The sequence below is a fragment of the Schistocerca gregaria genome, chromosome 4 (genome assembly GCF_023897955.1).
Source record: "Schistocerca gregaria isolate iqSchGreg1 chromosome 4, iqSchGreg1.2, whole genome shotgun sequence".
Classification (NCBI taxonomy): Eukaryota; Metazoa; Arthropoda; class Insecta; order Orthoptera; family Acrididae; genus Schistocerca; species Schistocerca gregaria.
In genome coordinates this window covers 707892874-707908970 of record NC_064923.1, presented here as the reverse complement: position 1 = coordinate 707908970, position 16097 = coordinate 707892874, and the positions used below count along the sequence as shown (strand labels likewise).

The following is a 16097-nucleotide window of genomic DNA, read 5'->3' as shown; positions in this document are numbered from 1 at the left end:
TGTCATAAGGAGAGTATTGCAATATGCCTCAGTAATGAGGCATCCTGATGCAATAATAAGTATTCAGTGATCTGACAATGCAGAGAATGTCAGACAGCTCTTCTGAAAGGAGGCATTGATTTATAGCATGTAACTGGGTTTGGGGAGGTGCTGACATGATGGTAAAGGTATGGCAGATGATGTCATAATTGCCTAGTTATTGTATGTGGACCTCAGATCTGTTTAAACCTAGCACCAGGACTGCTGCCATTTCAGAAACACTAGCCAACCCAGTGTGTGTATTTAATAAAGAAATCTGCTAAACAGCCATGTAAATTGAGAAGTTATTTTATTTTATTTTCACTACCAGCTTTGGCAATTGAGTATTCCATCTTCAGGTCCCACATACACCTCTCAAAAATTACTGAATATTGGTGTACTGGGGCCATCTGTTTCTGGATGTTGTGAATTTTCAAGTGCTCGAGAATTCAGGACATCCAGTAACAGATGGCTCCAGTATGCCAATATCAGTAATTTTTGAGAGGTGCAGATGGGGCCTAAAGATGGCATACTGAATTGCTGGAACTGTTAGCAAAAATAAAATAACTTCACAATTTGCATGGCTCTTTGGCAAATTTCTTTGTTAAATTTTGGCCAGTTGCTGTCCTACATCCACCATGGGTCAATAGAGACAGCTTGCATATGTACTGCAAATTCACACAGATGTTTCCAGTTATGCAGTCATCACCAGCTGCTAGTCACAAGGAGACACCTACACCCCTCTGCTCTCTAAGTTGTACCAGCTAGCTGTCACTGACAGACGATAGCTACAGGCTGCAGCCTGTCCTTAGTCTGAAAGCTGCTGACTTGATGCCTTTCCATCTTCGGACAACCACTGTTCGACTAACATCTACTGCTGGTCCCCTTCCAGGCAGACCATGTGTTTGATTCTGGATCACCTAGCTACCCAGCCATCAGCACTTGGGCAGCAAACACTCTCACTGTACATCACCCAGTGCATGCCACCATCATCATCCATACTGGATGTCATGGTTTGATCCCACCTGGCTTGGCACATACGATAATGAGGGAAGGGGCCAGGCCAGCTCTTTTAGGTCACACACTGTGTGTCTGCCATGGACCACATGGTGCCACTTCTGAACTGTCATTAGTTCCATTGTGCTGACGGCAGCATCTTGCTATCTGCCATCATCACCTGTGGGGACATGCAGTGCACCGTCCTCTTGGTGGGCTACAGATGACACTGGGCCACTTGACTGGTCATGGCCACCTATATCATGGAGGCCACTGATTGCCTTTCCAGCTCAGTCCCCACTGCTGTAATTGTTATGGAATAAAAGGACTAATTCAACCTGCATTGTTTCCTTGACAGTTTTCTGCCTGACACCTTCAACTGCTTCCTGCAGCCATACCCTAGAAGGTGAACTATTATACATCCTGACCTATTATAGCCAGCTTCACTGGCCACCAGAGAGTCACACACTGCTAACTCTACAGTGCTGTAATTGGTCTAATTTTGTCCTCACAATCCTAGGGGAGTAATATGTAAAGGATTGTAGTACATTCCTTGATTCAGCACTTAAAGCTAATTCTTGAAACTAAGTAAAAAACTTTCTCGGAATAGTTTGCGTCTACTGTGTGTGCCAGTTCAATTCATTCAGCATCTTTGTGACACTCTCACATTAGAATACCTCAGATAAAAAATATGCAGACCTTGTCTGAATAATATGCTATGGAGTCAGATCTTAAACTTGTCTGCCATAGATGAAATTTTGCACGGATCATAAACTCACAATAATTTACTGCTCTGAGCTCGTTTGGATCTCACTTAAAAAAGAAAATGCTTATGAGACTCTTGAGTTGCTTGCAATTAATGACTGAATTCAATTTAACATAACATGTTTTTTCTTTGTTATCATTTCCTTATGTGCAAATCCACACAGTGAATGGAACTGCCGTTCTGTGATACATCTTTATTGAGAGATACAAGTTGAGGTTTTCAGTCTGAAGAATGGTTTGCTGCAGTTCTCCATGCTACTCTGTCCTGTGCAAGCCTCTTCATCTCCGAATAACTGCTGCTACTTACATACTTCTGCATCTGCTTCCTATATTTACCTCTTAGTCTCCCTCTACAAGTTTTGCAGCCCACAGTGCCTCCAATACTAAATTGGTGATCCGTTGATGTGTGAGAATGTATCCTATCAACTGATACCTTCTTCTTGTCAGCCTGATACCTTCTTCTTCTCAGATTGCACCAATTTTTTCTCCTCAATTCAGTTTAGTACTTCCTCATTACTTATGTGATCTATCCACCTAATCGTCATCCTACTTATGTAGCATCACATTTCAAAAGCTTCCATTCTGTGCTCGTGGAAATTGTTTATCATCCATGTTTCATTTCCATACCTCTCTACACTCCATACAAATACTTTCAGAGAAGACTTCCCAGAACTTAAATCTATATTTGATGTTAACACATTTCTCTTTTTCAGGAATGCTTTTTCTTGCCATTGCCAATCTACATTTTATAGCCTCTATTTTGGGCCAAATAACATCAATCATCTACTACCTTAAGTGTGTGATTTCCTGTCTAATTCTCTTGACATCACCTGCTTTAATTTGATTACATTCAGTTAGTCTTGTTTTGGTTTTGTTGATATTCATCTAATATCCTCCTTTCAAGTATTGTCCATTCTGGTCAACTGCTCTTCCAATTCCTTCGCTGTGTCTGACAGAATCACAATGTCATTGCCAAACCTCAAAGTTTTTATTTCTTCTCCCTGAACTCTAATTCCTACTCTGAATTTTTCTTTTATTTCCCTTATGCGTGTTCACTGTACAGATTGAACAGTATCAGCAATAGGCTGAAACCCTGTCATACTCCCTTCTCAATCACTGCTTCCCTTTCTTGTCCCTTAACTCTTCTGCTATCTGTTTTCTATACAAGTTGTGAATAGCCTTTTGCTTCCTGTATGGTGCCCTTGCTACTTTCAGAGTTTCAAAGAGAATCTTCCAGTCAACATTGTCAAAAGCTTTCTGTATATGTTTCTCTGGAATACAAACTGATCTTCCCTGAGGTCAGCTTCTACCAGTTTTTCCACCCTTTTGTTAAGAATTCGTGTTAGTATTTTGCAACCATAACCTATTAAACTGGTAGATCATACCTGGCAGCACCTGTTTTCTTTGGAAATGGGATTATTGCATTCTTTTTGAAGTATGAGGGTATTCTGCCTGTCTTATAGATCTTACACACCAGATGGAAGAGTTTTGACTTGATTGGCTGTCTCAGGGCTGTCAGTAGTGCTGATGGAATGTTGTCTTTTCCTGGGGCCTTTTATCTGCTTAAATCTTTCAGTGCTCTGTTAAATTCCTCTCATGGTATCATACTGAGCATCTCATCTTCATCTACCTCATCTTCCATTTCTATAACATTGCCTTCAAGTTCATCTACCTGTATGACCTGTGTGTTTCCCTTCTTTGCTTAGGACTGGTTTTCCATCTGAGCTCTTGATACTCAAATAGCTGCTTCTCTTTTCTCCAAAGGCCTTTTTAATTTTCCTGTGGGTGGTATCTATTTTTCCCCTAGTGGAATGCTTCTAAATCCGTACATTTGTCCTCTAGGCATTCCTGTTTAGTCATTTTGCATTTCCTGTTAATTTCATTTTTTAGATGCTTGTATTTGCCAGTGGCCGTGCCGCAGTGGTAACACCAGTTCCTGTCAGATCACCGAAGTCAAGTGCTGTCGGGCTGGGCTAGCACTTGGATGGGTGGCCATCCGGTGTACCAAGCGCTGTTGGCAAGTGGGGCGCACTCAGTCCTTGTGAGGGAAACTGAGGAGCTACTTGATTGAGAAGTAGTGGCTCCAGTCTCAGAAACTGATATACGGTCGGGAGAGCAGTGTGGTGACCACATCCCCCTCCATATCAGCATCCAGTGACACCTGTGGACTGAGGATGACACCGTGGCCAGTCGGTACCTTTGGGCCTTCATGGCCTGTGTGGGAGGAGGTGCTTGTATTTCCTTTCACCTACTTCATTTGATGCATTTTTATATTTTCTTCTTTCATCGGTGCAATTCAGTGTCTCACCTACTTCATTTGATGCATCTTTATATTTTTGTCTTTCATCAGTGAAATTCAGTGTCTCCTCTGATATCTATATTTTTCTACTAGACCTTGTCTTTTTACCTATTTGATCCTCTGCTGCCTTTACTATTTCATTTCTCAAAGCTACCCGTTCATCTACTGTATTCCTTTCTCCTGTCCCCATCAGTCATCACTTATAGCTCCCTCTGATACTCTCAGCAACCTCTGATTCTTTCAGCCTATGCAGCTCTTAATTTCCTACCTTTTTATATTGTCTTTAGTTTTAATCTACAGTTCTTAACCAATAAATTGTGGTCAGAGTCCACATCTTCCCCTAGAAGTGTATTATAATTTAAAATGTGGTTGAGAAATCTCTGTCTTACCATTACATAACCAGTCTGAAAACTACTGATGTCTTCGGGTCTCTTCCACATATACAACCTTCTTTCATGATTCTTAAACAGTGTTACTGATGATTAAGTTATGCTCTGTGCAAAAATGTACTGGGTAGCTTCCTCTTTCATTCCTTTCCCCCAATCCATATTCATCTACAGCTTTTCCTTTTGTTTCTTTTCCTACTATCAAATTCCAGTCCCCAATGACAATTGACTTTTCATTTCCCTTAACTATCTTCTGAATAATTTCTTTTATCTCAGCCTACACTCCTGGAAATGCAAAAAAGAACACATTGACACTGGTGTGTCAGACCCACCATACTTGCTCCGGACACTGCGAGAGGGCTGTACAAGCAATGATCACACGCACGGCACAGCGGACACACCAGGAACCGCGGTGTTGGCCGTCGAATGGCGCTAGCTGCGCAGCATTTGTGCACCGCCCCCGTCAGTGTCAGCCAGTTTGCCATGGCATACGGAGCTCCATCGCAGTCTTTAACACTGGTAGCATGCCACGACAGCGTGGACGTGAACCGTATGTGCAGTTGACGGACTTTGAGCGAGGGCGTATAGTGGGCATTCGGGAGGCCGGGTGGACGTACCACCGAATTGCTCAACACGTGGGGTGTGAGGTCACCACAGTACATCGATGTTGTCGCCAGTGGTCGGCGGAAGGTGCACGTGCCCGTCGACCTGGGACCGGACCGCATCGACGCACGGATGCACGCCAAGACCATAGGATCCTACGCAGTGCCGTAGGGGACCGCACCGGCACTTCCCAGCAAATTAGGGACACTGTTGCTCCTGGGGTATCAGCGAGGACATTCGCAACTGTCTCCATGAAGCTGGGCTACGGTTCCGCACACCGTTAGGCCGTCTTCTGCTCACGCCCCAACATCATGCAGCTCGCCTCCAGTGGTGTCGCGACAGGCGTGAATGGAGGGACGAATGGAGACGTGTCGTCTTCAGCGATGAGAGTCGCTTCTGCCTTGGTGCCAATGATGGTCGTATGCGTGTTTGGCGCCGTGCAGGTGAGAGCCGCAATCAGGACTGCATACGACCGAGGCACACAGGGCCAACACCCGGCATCATGGTGTGGGGAGCGATCTCCTACACTGGTCGTACACCTCTGGTGATCGTCGAGGGGACACTGAATAGTGCACGGTACATCCACACCGTCATCGAACCCATCGTTCTACCATTCCTAGACCGGCAAGGGAACTTGCTGTTCCAACAGGACAATGCACGTCCGCATGTATCCCGTGCCAATCAACGTGCTCTAGAAGGTGTAAGTCAACTACCCTGGCCAGCAAGATCTCCGGATCTGTCCCCCATTGAGCATGTTTGGGACTGGATGAAGTGTCGTCTCACGCGGTCTGCACGTCCAGCACGAACGCTGGTCCAACTGAGGCGCCAGGTGGAAATGGCATGGCAAGCCATTCCACAGGACTACATCCAGCATCTCTACGATTGTCTCCATGGGAGAATAGCAGCCTGCATTGCTGCGAAAGGTGGATATACACTGTACTAGTGGCGACATTGTGCATGCTCTGTTGCCTGTGTCTATGTGCCTGTGGTTTTGTCAGTGTGATCATGTGATGTATCTGACCCCAGGAATGTGTCAATAAAGTTTCCCGTTCCTGGGACAATGAATTCACGGTGTTCTTATTTCAATTTCCAGGAGTGTATATTTTTCTAATCTCTTCATCATCTGAGGAGCTAGTTGCCATACAATACAACACAGCCACCATTTATTGAGAATTAAAATTAAAAATTACTCATTTGAACACCAGACTTACAGGAAAATACCATTTTACTTTTGGTTGTGCGTTGTATGGAATTTATTAAGTTGTATCTATGTTGTAATGTGCCCCATGGCCTAATGGAATTGCTGTCAGATTCTATACTGGATTTGTGGCTGATTTAGTGCGTCTTCTGACTAGAATCTATCACGGATCCCTTGAACAAAAAATATGCCCAGTTCTTGGGAGAAAGCACAGGTCACACCCGTCTACAAGAAGGGTGGTAGAAGCGATCCACAAAACTACCGTACAATACCCCTGACATCAATTTGTTGAAGAATCTTAGAACATATTCTAAGCAGCTCAAACATCGTGGGGTATTTTGAAAAGAATATCCTCCTCAGTGCCACCCAGCATGGATTTTAAAAACATCAGTCATGTGAAACCCAATTCTCAGTTTTCTCAAATGACATACTGAAAGCTTTGGATGAAGGCAATCAGATAGATGCTGTACTTCTTGATTTCGAGAAAGCATTCGATTCAGTGCCACACCTATGATTATTCTCAAAAGTATGATCATATGGGGTATCAACTGATATTTGTGACTGGATTGAGGACTTTTTGGTAGGGAGGACACAACATGTTATTTTGAACAGAAAGCCATTGTCAGATGTTGTGCTCCTGGGAGGTGTGTTGGGGCCTTTGCTGTTCCTGTTGTATATTAATGATCTTGCAGACATTATGAACAGTGAAATCAGAATTTTTGCATATGATGCAGTTATCTTTAATGAACTACTATATGAAGGAAGCTGCATAAATATTCAGTCAGATCTTGATAAGATTCCAACATGGTGCAAAGAATGCAACTTTCTTTAAATGTTCAGAAATGTAAAATTTTGCACTTCAGAAAGTGAAAAAAAAGTACTATTGTATGACTATAATATCAGTGAGTCATACTTGAGATTGGCCAACTCACACAAATATCTGTGTCTAACACTTTTTAGGGATGTGAAATGGAATGATAACGTAGATTCATTCATGGGAAAAGCAGGTGATAGACTTCGGTTTATTCGTAGAATATTGGGAAAATGCAATCAATCTACAAACGAGATTGCTTACAATTCACTTGTGTGACCAGTTCTAGAGAAATCCTCAAGTGCGTGAGACCCAAACCAGGCGAGACCCAAACCAGGTGACACTAATTTGATATACCTAATGTATAAAGAGAAGGCAGCATGAATGGTCACATGCTTGTTTAATCTGTGGGAGAGTGTCATAAAGATACCGAAGGAATTGAGCTGGAAGACTTGAAGGCAGATGTAAACTATCCTGAGGAAGTCTATCAACAAAGTTTCAGGAACTGGCTTTAAATGATGACTCTAGGAATATACTACATCCCTCACATAGGGATCATGAAGATAAGATGAGAATAATTTCTGCACACACAGAGGCATTTATTCAATCATTCTTCTTGTGCTCTATACACGAATGGAACAGGAAGAAACCATAATAACTGGTAGAATGGGACATAGCCTCTACATGCACCTCACAGTAGTTTGCAGAGTATAAATTTAGATGTGGAGGTAATGACTGCCAAGGTGTGTACAGTTTCTATTTACTCATGTGTTTTATCATCTTTAGGTGATATATTGCAAAATTATATAAATGAGGCATTTATGGTTTCTTCATGTTGGTTCACCTGAGGAGGAAGCAAATCTGATGTTTTGATCATCCTCAAGTATTTCATGAATTTTTCAGGGTTAGCAGAAGAGCACCAAGATGCAAAGGTTCTTCCTCAGGGATCAATATATCTCCACACCAGATTTCATCCAAACCAGTTCAGCAGTTGAGTTGTGACAATGTAACAGGCAGAGCTACTTTTGCATTTAACAGCATTAGTATGAATTAAAAACGTTGAGGATTTATAAGCATTGTGTTCATTACATTGAATCATATTACATAGAATATATCAATCAGTAAAAGCTTTTTTGCAAATATGATACAGTTTGAACTTCAAAGAGTAAACAGCCTTTTCTAAGAGTAACATGTTTCCCTGTTTTGCACAGATAATTTTTTTTTTTTTTTTTTTTTTTTTTTTTTTTTTTTTTTTTTTTTTACATCAGTCAGTAAAAGCAGTCCTCTTATAGGATTACTTGATTATCCACCTGTATTTCTGTCTGTCTGTTTGACAGGCTGTTCAGAACCTCCTTTTCTCAGGAATGGGTATATCAAGTTGAAATTTATGTCAGATATGGTCCATGGTCCCTTGGGGATGTAAAAAAAGTGAAGCTTCTAAGTCACTGCAATTTAAAGATATGGCCAGTTGTGTCACATATTTTGATATTTGCAAACTCAAGTAATCAGGATCTACAGGGGCACTTCCCATTAACCTAGAATCATTAAATTTGTCAAGAAGCAAGGTTTCACAGTGTAACCAAAAGAAAAAAATTGAAAATTGTTAATTTGTAATTGTAATGTACAAAAAGAAGTTTTTGTTGTTTGTTATCCAACTTCTGACTTGAAATTAAAACAGTCATGAAAGTCTTGCAATCCCAGGGATCAATATCTTGCCTGTATCAATGTCTGTAAAAGGTGAAAATCATCAAGATCCTCAATTCCCAGAATGGAACAGCACTTGCAACGTATGTCCTCAGTTATTTGCTGAATATATTCCAGTCTCAGACTTCCTCTACAGTTTTTACCCTCCACAGCCCCTTCTAGTACCGTGGAAGTTATTCTCTGAAGCCTTAACATATATCCTGCCATCCTGTTCCTTCTTTCTATTCGTGTTTTCCATACATTCCTTTCCTTGCTGATTATGTGGAGAACATATTCATTTCTTACCTTATCAGTCCACCTAATTTTCAACAATCTTCTGTAGCACCACATGCTTTAATTTTCTTCCATTCTCATTTTCCCACAGTCTGTGTTTCCCTGCCATTCAGTGCTGTACTCCAAACATATTCTTAGATTCATCATTTAATAATGATTGGCATATGTCTCCAAGTATTTGTTGATTCACATTTCTTGGTACTTCCACGAGACTCTCCCAGAGTCAAACAAACATGTTACCATTCCCTCTGGACTTCTTTGTTTATAATGAATATTTCCTGTTAGTTCTATTTGGTGAGGGTTCCACACACCTGAGCAGTAGTGTAGAATAGGTCACATGAATATTTTGTAAGTTATTTCCTTTGTAGACAGACTGCATACTCCCAGTATCCTGACAGTGTCCATAGTCTGCTTTACCTCCACATAGGGCACAACTGCATTGAAAATAATGTACTACATCTTGCCTACCAAGAAATCCCCAATATGGTTACAAACTTCATTTGATCATAGTTTTGTTACTAAGTATTGGTGTGACACTGAATCAAATGCTTTTTGGAAGTCAAGAAATACTGCATCAGTCTGACTACTTTGATCCACAACTTTCAAGATGTCATGTCAGAAGCATGAATTGGGTCTCATATGGCCAGTCTTTTTGGCATGAGGAGGTCATTCTGTTATGTTTGAGCTGCACACTCTAGATGTTTATTGATTGGGAAGAAATCTTAATATGTGATAGAGTAGTAAGTACCATTTGCCTCGCTTTTCATAGTGAACTGATGAGTATAGATGCATATGTAGATACAGGTATGTAGTATCAATTTACTTTACACTTTATCTATCCACGTACCTTTGCACACATTGCTGACTGTTTGTCATGTTACTGACACCAGTAATTGTAGTATCAATTTACTTTACACTTTATCTATCCACGTACCTTTGCACACATTGCTGACTGTTTGTCATGTTACTGACACCAGTAATTAATTACTTATAAGTCTCACAGATAATTTGCATTAAATCTTCACAAACCTGTCAAAATAATGTGGAAAGTGTCATTTTACAAGCTTTATATGCTTGATTTGTTTGTCTTGGCCGCTTACAAAACTCCACAGGGTTACTTTAAGAAATATGAAAATAGTAGCCTCTGTTGTCACTCATGAATGAATGCAAATTTAGCTACATAACGATCTGTTATATTATAAATGTTTTTATTGTTAGATAAATATTTATCTTTGTAAAATAAGAAGCTCTCCAGAAGAAATGTTTTCAGATTTGATTTTAACTGACTGTACTATGTGTCACACATTTTATGCTCTTGGTGAAATATTTTTGTGATTGCAGATTGAATACCTTTCAGAGCCACTGACAGATTAAGTAACAAATAACAAAGGTAATTTCTTCTTATAGATTGTAGCCATGGACACTGCTATTCTTCCCATTGTGATAGATTATTTATGACTAATTTCAGTAGTGAAACATAGTGAAGGTTCAGGTAGAATGCTTTATTTCTTGAAAAGACATACACATGACGAATACGAGTGAACACTAGATATTATTCTAACTGATCACTTTTATGGAATCAGTTCTTTCGAACAGATGAATTATTCCAGAAAATAATCCATAAGACATCAGTAAGTTGAAATATGGAAAATATATCAATATGCCAATTTGTTCATTAGAGAACCGGGAAGGCTTATGAAGAAATCATATTGCAGAACTTAGCTGTTTTAGAAGCACAATAACATGTTTCTTCAAGTTCAGATTTTCAACATGGTGTGCACACAATATTTAATGTGTTCTGCCTTATTCACTGACTCTCTTTAATTTGTTTCATCAATTGTTGAGTTGTTTTTTTCATTGGATGGAACTGAAATTACGAGAAAGTTTATTTGCACAGAACTGTTTATTATTTATTTGAAGAACATTGCTAAAAATTTATTCAGTTGCTGTCTCTTTACCTTATAAATGCAATTGCATGATTTATCTTAACTAGCAGCTCATCCAAATTTGTATGAAATAGGATTGGGCACAAAACTGAACATTATGCAACTCAATCTGTGACATCTCTCTGGTTGTAACACTTGTATCAATTAGAAGTAGGTTTATATCCAAAAACAAAGATTCTGTAACTTACCAAACGAAAGCATTGGTACGTTGATAGAGAGAATAACAAACACAAACACACTCACACAAATCTCAAGCTTTCGCAACCCATGGTTGCTTCATCAGGAATGAGGTAAGGAGAGGGAAAGACAAAAGGCTGTGGGGTTTAAGGGAGAGGGTAAGGAGTCATTCCAATCCCGGGAGTGGAAAGACTTACCTTGGGGGGGAAAAAGGGACAGGTATACACTCGCGCACACACACATATATCTATCCGCACATATACAGACACAAGCAGACATGTTACTGTCTATCAGAAATTATGAAGTGTGTATTCTGTGTTACTTAAACTCCTTGATCTGTGGCACAAAAATTAGAGTTTTGTAATATATATATGAAAAAGCAAAAGGATATGTTTAAATGATAAGTTATTTTAATATGTGTATGTTCAAAAAAAGAAAATGTTTATTGAAAGCTGATTCATACTTAGGGAACTTTTATTTGTAACTTGAAAAAGCTGTAGGAAAGTCCCCTCACAATGGAAGTGGCATTGCGCAATGTAAAAGGTGGTTTTGGTGGTCAAACTGAGAGGCCCCTTTGTGAGAATGGCATGCAGTATGCGGCTATCTGTAACATGGTATACTTCGACGGTGCTAAGAGATTCAATTGGAAGCTGCTTTATAAAGGGTTTGCCTCGGATGTGGATCTAGCTATTATTTGGTATTCTCAGCATAAAGGAATGGCTCTAATATGTTGAAAATCTGATGTCAAGAAGAGTTTTATAGAGCATTTGAAGATCAAGAAGCGAGAGTACAGTTAGCCGTCATATCACTTGCTACCAATCTTCGCCACTGCTTCACTAACTTCATACATTCAGTAATGTATATGGGCATGGACCAGTTAATTTCTGTGTTGTTTTAATAATAATCACTAAAACATTAATTTGTGTCGAGAACCACATTTTCTATCCTGATCACGAACCTATGCAGTGTCCTCACTTACGTGCTACTAAAGCTGAGTATCCTGATTGAAATGAACAATTCTTGCATTCAAGTGTTTAAAAGTAATTTTTTGCCTAATGTAACTGGAGTAGTAAAAGTTAAAGCTAAAATCACAAAAGTGAAGTTGGATAGGGTTTTGTAAAGTATTCTTAGTTTATTACAAAATATAGTTTTGTAGGATTACAGTGCAAGATTGTGTAAATATTGTTGTCTAGAATACCTGCTTCACAGGTGATAAAAAGGCAGATTAATCGTGCTCATTTTCAAAAATAGTGTGGTTTCGATTTCTATCGTGAATGGTTCCTTTTTTGAAGTTAATTAAGCCCAGTGTTGTATTTTATTGTCTGCAAAATAAACAATGAACTACTTCTAGTGAAGTGAATTATTATCTTTTTGAATTAGTTTTTTCTACTGTAATAATCAAAGAGTGTTGACTACTTAACCTATACCAGTTATTATGAGACCCCATCATATTCTGCACCTATAAAAAATTGAACTATTACTGTTACTAAGGAAAACTGATATATGTAGAGTGGTTTCAACAGTGTATTTATGATATTATTCATCTTTATTTGCATTTTTTCCTTTTTTTCTCTTCAAGTCAGTCAAGATAAAAGCCCCTCATGTCCAAATTTAGTTCTGCACTACATGCAATAACATTTCAGTATTTGATTAAGTAATGCTCTTGAGTGTAGCTGTCATTATATGAGCTTGGTGCAAAATTACTTCCTATAATTTACTGGTGTGTGCGTTATTGGCAAGTGCTGCTTCACACAATTCAGAGTGCACTGTGTCAGTTTGTATCCTGTTTCTATTCAAAGAAAAATGTCAACAAAAGTAACTTCAACAACCAATATTCATATTTCTTAAACATATATTTCCAAATTAATGTTCCTAATTAGGCTGGTGACCATTCTTTTTTTTCATTCATTTATGATTTTACCACTTTTATTGACTCCCAAGGTTAAAGTCCATTTGGTTTTTCCATTAATTTCACCAAATTCAAAATTACAGTTTGATACCTTTGTCCATTAGACACATGCGCGGTCAACCTTCAAAATCCTCTCAGAGGGTAATATTAGTGTGTTTCATGGCAAAGTTTGAAGTATTCAGTATGACTACTTTCAAGTCTTCTTGTTTTCATATGTTTCAAATTCCTTGCTACAATTACTGTTAATTTTGTAAAACAGGATTTTTCATGCACAAGACAAGCACTATTGTGGCATTGCTAAGGTTCCAGTACCCCTATAGACAGACCCCTCTTGCTGGGCTCGGAGCCTGCCTAAAGTGTTATCATTTCACACACAAAGCCAAACACAGTACTTGCTTTGCACATGAAACACACTAAGTTAATACAAACAAAAAATTGTGAAATCAGAAGAAGCAAGAAAGTTTTGAAATTAGAACATCATTATTGCTTACACATCAACAGCCAGGGACATACTGATACAGAAAGTAACACATAGGTACTGATGAGCCAAAACATTATGATCACTGCACACTATGTGACACAGTGCCAGCTGGTGGCATTATGGGCATGTGGTGCAGTCAGGAGGGTATGAAAGCAAAGCAGATGTGAATGAGGACTCATTGTATTTACGATCTGGATCACAGATCATGAAATCTACTAACAACAGTGATTTTCAAAAAGAGCAGATTTTTACACCTTGTCACCTGGGAAATGGCACCTTGAAATTAACAAACCTGTTTGGTGCTCACACCCTACTGCCTTGAGAATCTATGGAAAGTGGTTGAAGGACGTTGAAGCCACAAGTAGGTGGTTAAGGTGCTGGACATCCACACTTCATCACATAACTGATAGTGAACTCATGTTGATATCTTGGCTACTAAATTCTCTTGAACTGAACTCAATGGAACACAAGTGGGTCACTATTTTGTGCCAGCTCTACACCTGCAAACCAGCAGCCCGTACTCTACAGTAACAGTGTGATCTGTGCATGGCCATCTGCTGTCCCATCCCTCCTGAAACCTAGTGAGGATTTGTTGAATCCATGCCACACAGAGTCATTGATGTATTGCATTTCAAACGCTGATGTACACACTATTATGCAAGTGATCATAAAGTTCTGGCACATCCTTGTCAGTGCTGCATAAAAACTATAAATGTACTACAAAATAAATTTGCTTGTAGTTCCCCAGTCACGGGCGATTAATGAATGAAAAATTAGAACTTACTTGAAAGAAGCAGAAAATTTTTCATGGGTTCCTCAAGGTTGTTAAGTAACAGCTTCATATTGTGACACCTATAGTACATACTGGTACACACTATTTTTCATTCCTTGAAAGAGGTTTTACAAGGTTCCTCCCTTTTCTGTCGTTTTGGGTGTAGCAGGAATATTTTTCAGAGAGAGTTAACTTTTTCATCCACATTATATGCTTTGGAAATGTCTATCCACTGTTCTTCTAGTAACTTCTTTTTGGAAGTTGTCACTAATTCATTAGGCATAATTCTGTTACACAGAAGTATTCTTTTATTATCTGTATCATACTGAACATCTCATTTTGTTGTTGTCAGATTAAGTAATGATGAACACTTTACATCCACACCATTGTAGATAATTGCATCTGAAAGTTAATTGTCGGTGGCTGTTGTACAGTCTTACAACTTTGTTAATAACCTTCTCTGGGAAATAATATGAAGCTGGATGTTAATTACTAGATATGTTCTCTGGCAGTACTGCATGACAAGAAAAAAGAATTATTGAATCCCATACAAATAATTCTGTATAATACTTTTACTTGTATTTCTAACTGCTCGGTAAAACTGAAGGCTTTTTCACTGGTGGCATGTGCCTATCAGCACAACTAACTTCTGCTCTTTTTGACTCTACTGGTATGGCACAGCATTCAAACTACTACTAAACATATCATCACTAGTCTGTAAAAATGATGATTTAGTGCCTTTGATTGTACTTAGTCATTGAAACTTTCTTTTTATTGGTTCTGAAATAATACAAGGGAGAGGGGACCCAAAAATAAAGAGAATTTTTCTCTGGCAGTTGGCAGAACATTAGTTTCGAATCTCCAATTGGGAGACTAGCAGCATTAGTGAGGAAACATCATTGTGGTCAATTTGATTGTTTTTGTAAGGGCTGTTTCGATGTTGATGATTTTTCAATGGCAAACATTAAACACCAGTGTGCTAACATCAGGGACATACTTTGACTTTCAGGTTGGGTGAGAACATTGAAAAAAATCCATGATGTGATCATGTTCAATTGTCAAACAACAATGAGTGAATTGGTGGAAATGACTGAAATATCCTGAAGTTTATGCCAACGGGTTTCGACTGGAGATCTGAAGTTGAAATATGTTGCAGCAAAATTCATTCCTCGTGTGCTTTCTTATTGGCAGAGAGGAGTCATTTGTAGGTGTTCCAGGAATTGAAAGAACTGTCAGAAACTGATCAGAATTCTCGTGCAAATGTCATCATGGGCAATGAATTGTGGTGTTATGGATATGACCCAGAAGCCAAGCAATAATCCGCTGAGTGGAAGATTCCTTCACCAACGAGACCAAAGAAATCAAGGCAAGTGCGATCCTTTGTGAAAACAATGCTTTTTTTTCATATTTTTTTTTTCATCAAGGGGATAATCAATCCATCATGAATTTATGCACCAGGGTACCATAGCTAACAAGCCTTGCTAGCTTTAGCTATTGAAACAATTAAAAGAAGCAATAATTACAAAAACCCACATTATGGCAATCAGGAGATTGGCTTTTTCTCCTTGGTAAGGCCCCTGCACACACAGCATTGAATGTCAGGCAGTTTTTGGCCATAAAGCAAATGTCAAAAATTTCTCAGGCACCCTACTCATTGGATATTGTCCCCTATGATGTTTTTTATTCCCAATAATGAAAAGAAAACTGAAAGGAAAGCGTTTTCAAAATGTAAAAGAAGTGCAAAAAATTGTTTGAGGCG

At 39.2% G+C, this 16097-nt stretch overlaps 1 pseudogene; it reads left to right on the top strand.

The window, feature by feature from the left end:
• Positions 1-3681: 3681 nt before the first annotated feature.
• LOC126268425 (5S ribosomal RNA) lies at positions 3682-3799 on the top strand (annotated as a pseudogene).
• The last annotated feature ends 12298 nt before the right edge of the window (positions 3800-16097 follow it).